This window comes from Amblyomma mixtum, chromosome 2, assembly GCF_055824585.1.
Source record: "Amblyomma mixtum isolate Tamu chromosome 2, ASM5582458v1, whole genome shotgun sequence".
NCBI lineage: Eukaryota > Metazoa > Arthropoda > Arachnida > Ixodida > Ixodidae > Amblyomma > Amblyomma mixtum.
The window spans coordinates 221,259,413-221,270,842 of NC_143013.1; positions in this window are offsets into that span (position 1 = coordinate 221,259,413).

Below are 11,430 nucleotides of genomic sequence, written 5' to 3' on the forward strand. Positions count from 1 at the left end.
ACCTTGCCCAAAATTTTGAAGAGAAAGGCAGGACAGGATACGGGAGTCGAGTTTGGAGGGGAGGGGGGCTGCTGCCGACAGCCTTCCAGTCCGACTAAAAAAGAAACTTCGGGGAGCTTCCTTTGTTGTTAGTCACCCCTGCCCTGACTATGGCGTCACGTATCAACACCCTCTAAAGAAGTTGCACGTACACGGGGGGAAGACGCCGTCAAAATGCGCGGCTGTCTACAGCCCCCACAAGGCAACAACTGCATGCACGCTTCCGCTACGTGTGCGCTAGGCGCGGTTCTGATTGGTAGCGCCCAATCTCGGTACTGGGTGAGTGAAATGGGCGAGTGAAATGCGTTTTCGTCTGAGCTTTCCATTTCGAATTTTCAGAGCGGTATAACTTTCGTTTGCATGCTCGGATTTCAATAATTATTTTTGCTCTGGTCTCTGGAAATCATGATGAATCTATTTAATGATATTAACCGGTACTGAGGAAATCATCGCGGTGCCCCTTTAAAGGCGGCGCAGGGAGCTATGGAAACGAAACTATAGGAACAATAAGGTTACAGTACGGTATTTGTCTGGGCTAATCGGTACATGGTTCAAACTGAAGGCTCAGCGCATGAAGGACGGGACAAGGCAGATACAAACACAGCGCTGTGTTTATCTGAAGGTTAACGATTTTTTGACTGAAAACAAGTTGAGCGAGTGACTTGGGAATCCCATGTAAAGGGCAGGAATCATAGTGTTTGGTCGCTAGGGTAGTGGCGAGCAACGTAGTGGGCACAAGGGGATGAAAACCTAGCCGGGGGCAGCAGAGATTTATTTATACGGAGATGAGGTAAGGAAACTGGCTGCAGTAGCGTATTCTTGACTAGTGCAGGAGCTGTCTAACTGGAGATAAATAGGAGATGCCTTTTTCATGCAGAGAACGTATTTAGTTAGGCTGGTGATGATGAGTATCATGATTTCGCATACCACTCAGCCACTACATACCACTCCGTAAGTTAGCTATGGGTGTCCCTTGGATCTCCCTACGCTTGCCCCTATTTGCCTGATCTTATTCCGTGCATCTATATATATAAAAAAAATCTGAAGCATTTGCTCTTTGCATGTCAGGTTGTGCCCAACGCTCAGTTCTACAAATTAAGCGTTGTTCGCCTGTATGCCACCTCGTCTAAAATATTTTGGGTATTGGCTGTCTCGCCAAACTTAAAGCGGGGAAATAAATGTGGTCCAACGAGTTGTAGCATTATTCAAGACTAACGAGCAGTAGCGCAGCGTGAACCCAAAGACGAGAACAAAAAATCACTTAACTAGCCCTGACTTTCAGCGCAGCCATCATCGACAGGCGATGAATTGTGATTTATTAATGAGAAAGCATTATGTGCCCCATTAGCAGATAAGGCGGAGTCCGTCGCCGTCCAATGCACGAAAGTCCTCAGTGACGTCCTTATACTCTCCTATGACGTCAGGACTAGACTGTAAGATCGTGACGCCTACAGCGAAGAAGAAAAAATATTTTCCGAAGGCGCGGGGCGAGCACGCAGCCGGTAGCATAACACCCCTTTCTTTAAACACGGCATCGTTGCCTCTTGGCGAATAAAGCTGAACCTTGTCTATGCGTTTCCTCACGACTTTAGGCAAACGAGTGGGTATGTCATTAGAAAGGAACGGATCTTTATTGAACCTCCTAAGAGAGCTCACGATGAGACAATGCTTTTTCATTCTAAGCAAGTATTAAGCGCCCACCGTATCTTCTTTATTCTGCTTTATGGTTATCTGTTCATGCACTTGCTGTTCATTAGGGCCTGCCCATCAAAGCTTTATCCATATTGTAAGGAAAGCGCAGGCAGCACAACCGCAAGCAAGAAAACACTGACAGTGCAGTCTCTGTGTCTCTTAGCTCGCGGTTGCGTTCTTTGTATCCATGTCGCAACTTGGGTATGCACGAACTTGTTCGACATCGAAACCTGTTGAACAAAGCTTTGTTGAAAACTAGTGCTCGTCTTGTGTCCTGTTTTTTTTTTTATATACTCGGACGAAAGTGGAGCACTCTGCATCATCCGGTCTTGCGAACGTCTAGGTTCATAGGCCTAGAGATAGAAAGGAATTTTAAGTAAAGGAAAGGAGCAGAGGTCGGCCCATTGGTAACATGGCCCTGGCCTGCTACTCCATACTGGGGAAAGGGAAGGGGGGAAAGGCAAAGTGCGAATGAAGGTTGAGCCTATCAGGTTTGAGCTTATCACGTATTTAACAGAGTTTGCGGAAGATTGATGAAATATTATTAATGTATGTTTAATGTATGTTATGAAGTTCAACTCACTTCTTACGGTGCAGTTCGAAATGTTTTAATTTGCTAAACTCATTCAAGTGATTGTCCTGGATATCTCATGTAAACTCAAGAGGACGTTTTTACTTGAGATGGGAAGAAAAACTGATTTGTAAAAGTTTCCTTTTTTTACCCCGCGTATTCGTCTAGTCCCTTAGAGTTCAGTTGAGTGCAAACTAGCATTTTTTGCCAATATCGTTCGAACGTACATAATAATGCGCAAATACACGCATTTTTAGGCGAATGACTTGTACGATGTCATTAAGTATAAAAAAACGAAGGGGCCCCAATGCATTCCCTGCTGTTCTAGTGATGTGACGGACAGGTTATGTCAACTGTGATCAGTGAGGCTAACATACTGAGTGCGAATTCTGATGCAAGCCGAAACTCGCGATTAGAGGCGCACTGCCGAAAGCTCTACTAAAATCGAAACATACCTGATTCACCTGACTTGCTTTTACAAAAGCAAAACTGAGGAAATCAACAGTTTACAGCTGAGTGACGGTGACAAAAACTTTTTCTAAACCCGTGCTGAAATGATAAGATGGTATGGTCATCCAAGAAATCAAAGATGCAGGTAGCAACTATATTTTCCAGCATTTTGCAGGAGGATAAAAAGAATAACCTGGCAAATATGATTGGAAAGAGGGTTTTTTTTTAAATCGGCCAAACTCGTACAGACTTCCAGCTTTATGGCAATGTGGCGGATCGCAGTAATACCTGAAAAATAGGTGCGAGAAGTTAAGCTAGTGTTTCTTCATAACGTTCGAGGAAAGCAATGGAAAGCAGCCACTTCTACGCGTGGAATAACAAAAACGCGGTTGAGAAAACTGGAAGTTTTTCTAGGTTACGAGGAAGAGCCAAAGGAGGAAATACACAGTAAAATTGAAAATTAAAGCCGTGCACAAGTGTGTTGCATTATTTATGAAAGCGCAATTCGTGAAAAATTCGACTCTGTTTTTTTTTCAACTATGGTATTCGAAAATTTTTTAAGTAGTGTTCAATAAACTTGGAAGGGTAGCGTTAAAGCAGAGTGTTTGGCTCGAAGAATTCCCTGTGATAGAGCAGATGAAGGGAAAAGAGGGGCTCAGTTGATGTTATGACGTAACCAAGAAGATAGGGGATGTTCCTTTTTAAAAATTTGTGGTGGTGTTCATAATGAAATTATTTTTTCGCTCAAAGATAATTCAGTAGAAATCAGAAGAAAAAACAGCAACATGTCGCTGGTGGGATCCGAACCCGCGACCTCCGAATTTCGCGCCAGGTGCGCTACTAACTGAGCTACCGCGGTGCCTGTTTATTCTTATTGCTTTCGTGGGTATTTATGTTGCGTTTAAACTTACCTTATCTTGAGAGTGGTCACAAGCGCCATCCTCTACCATAGCGGAGGACGTGGTACGTGATGTACCACCGCTAGTGCCACGTAGGAACGTGATCGAACGGTGAGGGCGGAAGCTGTGCGAGAACTCTTCTATGCTACCTATAGCATCAAAACTGCCAGAGCCGGGTCCCTCGTTAAGCTATTGAGCGCGCAAGGGAAGGGAATAGAGGGGCTCGTCATGATATACTTCGTGTAACATTAAATTCAACACTGAAAGAGCAGAAGCCACGCAAAACAATGTACGCTACACCTGCGCCATGGGCTACTGCTACGAGGGCATCTGCTGCAAAAATGGAATGAAGGTTTCTTGTTGCACATGACCTTAACAATGGAATGAAGCTCCCTGCTTGGGCGTAGTGTTATTGTGTAGGCACGCGAAAGGCGAAGCGACAAATATTGCAACTTCCCGCTTTTCTGTAACCGAATAAAAATGCGGGATTTTACGCATGAACATGCTCACATATTTTCTGCGAGGCGGATGACGATGTGCGATAATGAGCGAATTATTGTTTCTTTAGGTATCCAGTGTATTCGTAATAATACGAGCAGCACAATCCAGAGAAAAAGCTGCGAGATATGCACGAAGAAAGATTAAACCAATACTTTACTGACACAGAGAGAACAAGAAATGGAAGTGCAGATAGTCTGACCAGAAGCGGATTTCACTTGGCAAACCTCCACTCCTTTCGCGCTATTTTTTCGTCATGAACGTGCACCAATTCGCCCAACTTTCGGCGCTGCCAAATTTGTTTAGCCACAGCGGGAAGGACAACGGCTTTTTCTAAATTCTAAGAGCTGACACTGCTAATACTAACTCCCGTCTACCAACCTCTAATTCAATAGGCTTCTATCCTTAGCAGTTTATTCATTTATTTACATATACCCACAGGCCTCCAGAGAAGCAGTGCGTAAAGGAAGTCAAAGAAAAGAACGATCGTTAAAAAGTTAACGGTTAGTACTTAGTTATTCACTCTACTAGTGAACACAATTCGTCTATTTTTTGAAGTCCGCGAACACTGCTATTACTGTGCCGCAAAATGTGTTGCTTTTCCAGAAAAACCTATATTACAAATTAGTGGCGAGTTAATGACTTTGACTGGCATTACTATGCGGCAAAAACCGTGCCTGCGGGAAAACCTTATATGAAAGTAGTAGTGGCTAGTTTCCCTGAAACAGCTGGTATATACGGATTCATGCCGCAACAGCGAAAACGCATATCTCCCGATACAGGCAGTACGCTTTAGCCCGGCTCCTAATCAAGCATCCAAGTCACAATGCCGGTGTTACGCACACGCATCTTTACACAATTTTGTCTTTTTACTTGTTATTTGCTCGTGTTCGTGGTCGCCTGTTCTGAGCCCTGCGACGCTCCAAGTATAGTGACAGCGTCGCTGCGTCGCATGGAGGATTGGGCGGCGAATGCGCGGCAACTCTCCGCGCGATTTTACGCTCCGAGAATTTCGTAGTGAAAGTACGCCCTGTGCGGTATGGTCTTCACCCGGAAGAGCGAGTCGCACTGCATAGCATCTAACTCTCCCATATATGAAATGCAGTCGCTCGTTTTGTTTATTTTTATTACGGACTAGATAGACTCAAGCTATTAAGATGGTCATTTTATCGCGGTCAAGGTTTTCCTCGACCTCCGATCTGGATCATCTAAAGCCCACAACACATCTGCATTATGTGCATTATGTTTCAAGTATAAGAGGCCCCTTAAAGTCACATATGACATGACAGCTTGGTGGTTAAGAACTGGCGAAGGAATGGCAGGCAGCCAGTAGGCGCTGGTGGCTTGTGGTAGCCCCGGTTGGCCGAAAGATTACTCCCATTATCAGCGCCACAACCACCCTCTCCACAGGGGCACGCATGGCGTGCCGGTGAGTGGCGCCACCGTGGGTTTCCCGAGCTAGTGCGCGTCTCATTCATGTTCGAAACAGGATCCCGCAGGAGCACCTCTGTTGGCCCTTGGGTGTCGGTGTGTTGCACCACCGCGTACTCCGAGCACCACTAGTGCTTCCTACCTGGGCTCAGGGGGGCACCCCACAGGAGCATCCGCTGCCGCTCAGCAGCGGATGTTGGTGAGTGGCGCCACCGTGGGCTCGTCCAGCCAGGGCGTTTCGAGGACTGCGATGGCATGGCAGCCGTCGAAACAAGTCCCCCTTTCCCGTGGCACCGCCTTGCCGCCAGGGCGATGCCGCGGACCTTGCCGGGCCCTTCTGAGATCAGGTTGGGAATGCAACCCACAGGAGCAGCATAGCGTGGCACGCCACGGTGCTGTTCGGTGATTAGCGCCACCGTGGGTACCGAGCTAGGTCCGTTTCGATTCCGGATGGAACCGCACTTCGCAGGAGCACTTCGGTTAGCCACCGTTGGTGTCGGTGTCTAGGCGCCACCGCGAACTCCAGCCTATAAAATTATTTTGTTCGAATTAATGGTTTTTATTTATTTTGTGACTGCGTATAGTCAAATGACCCAGACTCTTCCCGAGATCTCGTGTTCGTCGTTGAATGACATGACGTCATAACTTATCGTGCATTAAAGCCAATAGAATGGTCCGTGAAATTACAGCCAAACCCGGATCGAAATATCTGAATACACTGATAGATCGATGTATATAAAGTTCCAGTGGACAAGCTTATCCGGAACCTATACGCTAGAACACATTGCACACAAGCTAGTGACGCGCTTCTTCCATCCACGTGTCGCCGGTAGTCGTGCTGGCAGCGCACCGCTCGCTAGTCGTTGCTAGGCCTAACCTGCTTCTCATCAAAGCCGTAGCTGCCGATGCTTTGGAACCTGCCAGTGCCTATTATAACATTATTTATCCTGTCAGCAGTACAGTAGAAATAGAGTAATCGCTCATGGAATCTTACATTACGTTACGTTACGTTATTTTACGTTACGTTACGTTACGTTGTGATGACCGCACAAGGTCACATAACCTAGGTTGCCCATCTAGGCTGCTTCTCCGGGGGCGGCTGCCTGGGCCCCTCTACGCCAGTCTTTTTGTCGTTCACAACGCCAACGTCGGATTTTCTCGGTAACGGGGCTTTAACGCTGTCGAGTTAAAGAATGGTACGGTTTTAAGGTAGTTAAACTCGGTAGACTTGTGAAAGCATGTGTTTAGCAGGATTGACTAATGGTTTAGCTTTGCTGTGTCGTCGGCACGTTTTGCGACGATATTGCACTTTGCCCACCTGGCAGCTGCACCTTCACTTAAATTTAAGGGCTAGTCTAGTAGTAAATAAACCAACTACTCCTCTCCCGGAGGCCTGCGTGCCATGCCGGAGAGTGTAGGTGGGGGGGCCGGTTGAAACAATAAAGCAATTCTGAACAGAACTGAACACTTAGGCTAAGCTGTGACCGAGGTTAAGCTAATCTGATCTATTCGCAGCGGGGATGGAGGTTGATGAAGACGACGATGCGCAGTGCTAAGTGCGAGAGTGTGGGGTAGTTTAACACAAGGAGCTGTCAGCTGCGGCAACAGCATAGTATATTAAAGAACAAAAACCGGCGAGAGCATACTACTGTCGAACAGTGGCCAGCGAAGCTGACCTGTTCTCGCCACCGCGGGTTCGAGACCCAGCCGCGGCAGTATGTATTTATTTGTTCACGGTCAATGAATGGTGTTAACAGCTTTGGTCGTGAAGAACAGTTTTCGCTCTGAAACAGAGTACACTTTACCGACGGGCGACTTCAACGCCAAGGTAGGTAAGCAGCAGGCATTAGACAAGGCAATGGGTTCTGTGGAATAGGTTTCAAGAATAGCAGAGGGGAGGAATTGAAATAACCGAAAGTTCTGAAATAACTTGCTAGCAAGCATGAGAGCCAGAAGTCGGCGTAGAAGAGCCCGAACGTAAGACTAAAATATTAGTACAGCTAGGCTTAGCGAAAGCTGTTAGAGCTTCAGTTTAGCGATATATCTCTGCAATGTGTTTTAGAAGCACCGCCAGGCTGCGCATTCATCCCCCCTCGACATACAATTCCGCCACCCTAGCCTACCTCTGGTTTCTTCAGTGGGCAGCCACCTTCCGGTTGGGCATTCCTCTGCCTTTGGCATAACCTCGAAACCCACCTGCCTACCCGTCGCCTGCATCCTTCTCTCTCTCTCTCTCTTTCGTCGCGCACTTCCGCTCCCTCCTCTTCCCTAAAAGTGAAAAAGGGAATTTGCTTTTGCCCACTTTGCCAACTGCCCACCGCGGCCGCCAACCGCCAATGTAGCAGGTGGAAATTAAGATAGTTCATGAACTAATCACGGCTGGCGCTGTAGATTATACTGAAGAACGCAGTGTTATATATGCTTTAAGAACCCTATCACAGCTTTCGCTGTACACTGAAATAGACTTCTTATATTGCGCGGAATCTATAGTTACTCGGAAAGGTTATATGAGGTGGCTATTAAATGGTAAAGTCTCGAATCACCCTACATTTATAGAGGGAACGGAGGAAACCTGTAAAGTAGAAGCCCACTAACAAGTTAGCGGTGACTCTGAATTTTGAGGAATGTAGAATATCGCCAAAGAATAGACATATCGCATTAACCGAGGATGATAATCTAAGTGTTCAAGTAATAAGCAATAATCTTGCAGAGGTGTTTAGAGAGAGTAGAATATAATTAGTGGGTAGGGGGTATACGGGAGACCGGTGAGCTTTCTCAGGAAAAGAAAAATCTTATTAAGAAACTCGAAACCTTAAAGCCTCTGACAGCATGAATAGAAAAATACTGGCAGAGATGCCAAAGTTATTAAGGGTAAGGCAACTGACTGAAGGAAGTATAATATAGATAGAATCGAACATGCTCTAAAGAACGGAGGTAGCCTGAAAGCAGCAAGAATCAACTAGGCATAGGAAAAGTCAGACGTATGTGCTAGGATAGGAGACAAGGATTGCAGCGTCACTACCAGCATGTAATAGATACTTAAGGTAGCTGAGGAGTTCTGCAGAGTGCTACCTTTACTGCAGCCGATACAATCAGGAAGATAAAACGGATGCAGGTATAGTCGTCAGCATGCTTAACACGAACGCTCGAGCGCGTGTCTTCTCGTTACATTACCGACGCTGGGCGTCGCCCACTGCGTATGAGGCATTATTACGGTGGAAGCAGGGCACGAGCTGTCTCCAACCACCGCAAACAAACCGCGCAGCATGGTCTCTGACTCAGCGCCCAACGTTCATGGCCTGTAATATCAGTGCAGGACGCGCAATCGAGCGTTCGTGTTAAGCATGCTGACGACGGTACATTGAGGAATTGGGCTTCCCGCCAATAGCAAAAAGCTATGCATAGGAGGCATTGCAAGCAGTGCAGAGAAGGAAACCAGTTAGTGACGAACGCATAATTGCAGAGCTGTTAAACGTCAGTGAGGAGATTCTGCAAGAAAAACTGGCCACCCTGTATGCGCCATGCGCCATAACACCCAACGGTACGTTGAAGAATGCTAACATTACCCATCGGAAAGAGGAAGTGAAGGACTTAAAAAATTATAGACCGACCTGCATACGGTCCCTTGACTGTAAGGTATTAACTGAGGCAATCGTTAGTAGAATCAGAACTAAACCTTAGACTTCCATTATTAAAAGTAACAGGCAGGCTTTCTTAAAGGATACTCCACAAAAGACAATATTATTCAAACCATCAGTCAGGTAACGCAGAAATTCGCAGACATACCCAAGAATTTTAAGCAAAAGCATTTTTGAGGGGAAACTGTTTATAAACGGAATTTATTAATATAATGGAAAATTTACCTATAACAATCCATATATCGGTAGATCACCCGACGTCAGTCTTGAATTTTTTTCTAACACTTTAGCTATCAGCAAAAGCGTTCCCCATTGGTTTATATGGCAGCCTTAACTGTTCGATGCAATCGGTGGAAACACTGAAATGAAAATTTTCCTACTTATGAGAAGAATGGAACATTATGTTCAATATTTCCATTGATGTTTCTTACAATTTTCTAATGTTCAAAATTTTTGTGCTAGAATGTTGGGCATGATACAACCAACAACCAACCTCTGTATATTGAATTCGTGAAGTACGAGGAAAAATTGACTGAGTCCAGACCTCAGCAGCCATGCAGGCTGTACGGAACCCGGGTGTAGAAGAGGGACGTGCTCAAGTATTCGAAAATCGCTATAGCGGCTGCACAGCCTCCAAAATTCCTCACAGCGAACGAGATAAAATCCCAATCATGAAGGATGTGAAGCACGTAGAAACGATGTCACAGGTATCATTCATCACGTATTTACAGGAGGTACGCATAGCTTTGGATGCAGTATAGTTGAGGTTAAAGCCAATGGTCAATACAGTAATCTGCGCTCCGCTAATGATGCTAAGTAACTAAGGGGATGAGGTGAAACTCACAGTCAATGCCCCGGAGAGGCAAAGCCGAAGGGTAGGTCCAAATTTTGATGTGCTGAAAACTAAAGCTATGTTTAACACTCTCGGAAGGGAACAGCACCTTACTACAGGAGGCGAAGTGTTGGATATGGTAACGGAAGACATCTTCTACTTGGGGCTGGTAGAGACCGCACGTACGCACAACCAGAGTGCAACAACCGGGAGGATAAGATTAAGGTGCAGCACTTTTAGCAGATACTCCAAGGTAGAGTATTGCAGTGCACCAGTATCCCTCAGTAGAAGAGTACATAACAGCTGTATTTTACCTGTACTAATATATGGGGCTAGTGGAGGCTAGTGATCAAGTTCCATCTTAAAGAAAACACTGTGGGTGAACGAACAAATGCGATTTCATGACATCCTAGTCGGAATCAAGAAGGAATGGGCTTGGGAAGGGCATGCATTGCGGAAGCACCATAACTGAGGGTCTTGAAGACTAGCGCACTGGATTCCAAGAGCAGGCAAGCGTGGCAGGGGGCTGCAGAAAGTCAGGTCTTCGTATGAGATGAGGAAATCTGCAAGGATAAGGTGGCCGCAGCTGGCACAGGACAGGGTTAAATAAAGTGATACCAGAAAGACCATTCTCCTGCATAGGGCTTAGTTAGGATGATGATGATGATTGTAATTGAGACTGGACGGTATTTGATTTCATGTGCAGGTTAACACACATGCTATAAACAGGAACGGTAATGAAAGAGTTGCACAGGCACTTAAGACTGCTTGCGTGTGAGAAGGCGAAAGCCCGCCTGCTCACTTGGTGAACGCAGTCGCCGCGCGCTGCGGCGTAATGTAACCCGATGCCGCGCAGCTGGTAATTCTACCTCTGCATGGCTGTACTTAGCCGCCGCTCGCCGCTGCGGAGCCGCCGCAGCCCTTCTGATTCGCGAGCGAACTTCGTGACGGCAGTCGCCTCCCTATCGCAGCCCGCGCAACCCACCTCCACAAGCTGCCGCATCAGGTTGCACTGGGATCCGCCGACTGTGTGCGTGAGGTCATTCTTGACTTTACATTCATAGATCCCTGGGAGTCCTCAGACCACTCCTGTCGGAATTTCAGAGCGGTGAAACGGTGCGCCGCTGCCTGCGATGGCAGGTGCTGCCACCTGTGGGGTGTCTGCTCTTTCCGGGCAACTTCGGGCGACCATTGATTAATTTCACACACACACACAAACACACGCATGCACACACAAGAATTTTCGCCCAACGGGGCAATCAAGGCGTACGCCTTACTTAGTATATGATATTGATATCCAGATATTAGGATGATATAATAACAAAACAATGTCGTCATTAAAGCTGGTCATCGGTAAAGGCATGGTGCCAACAGAGCAAG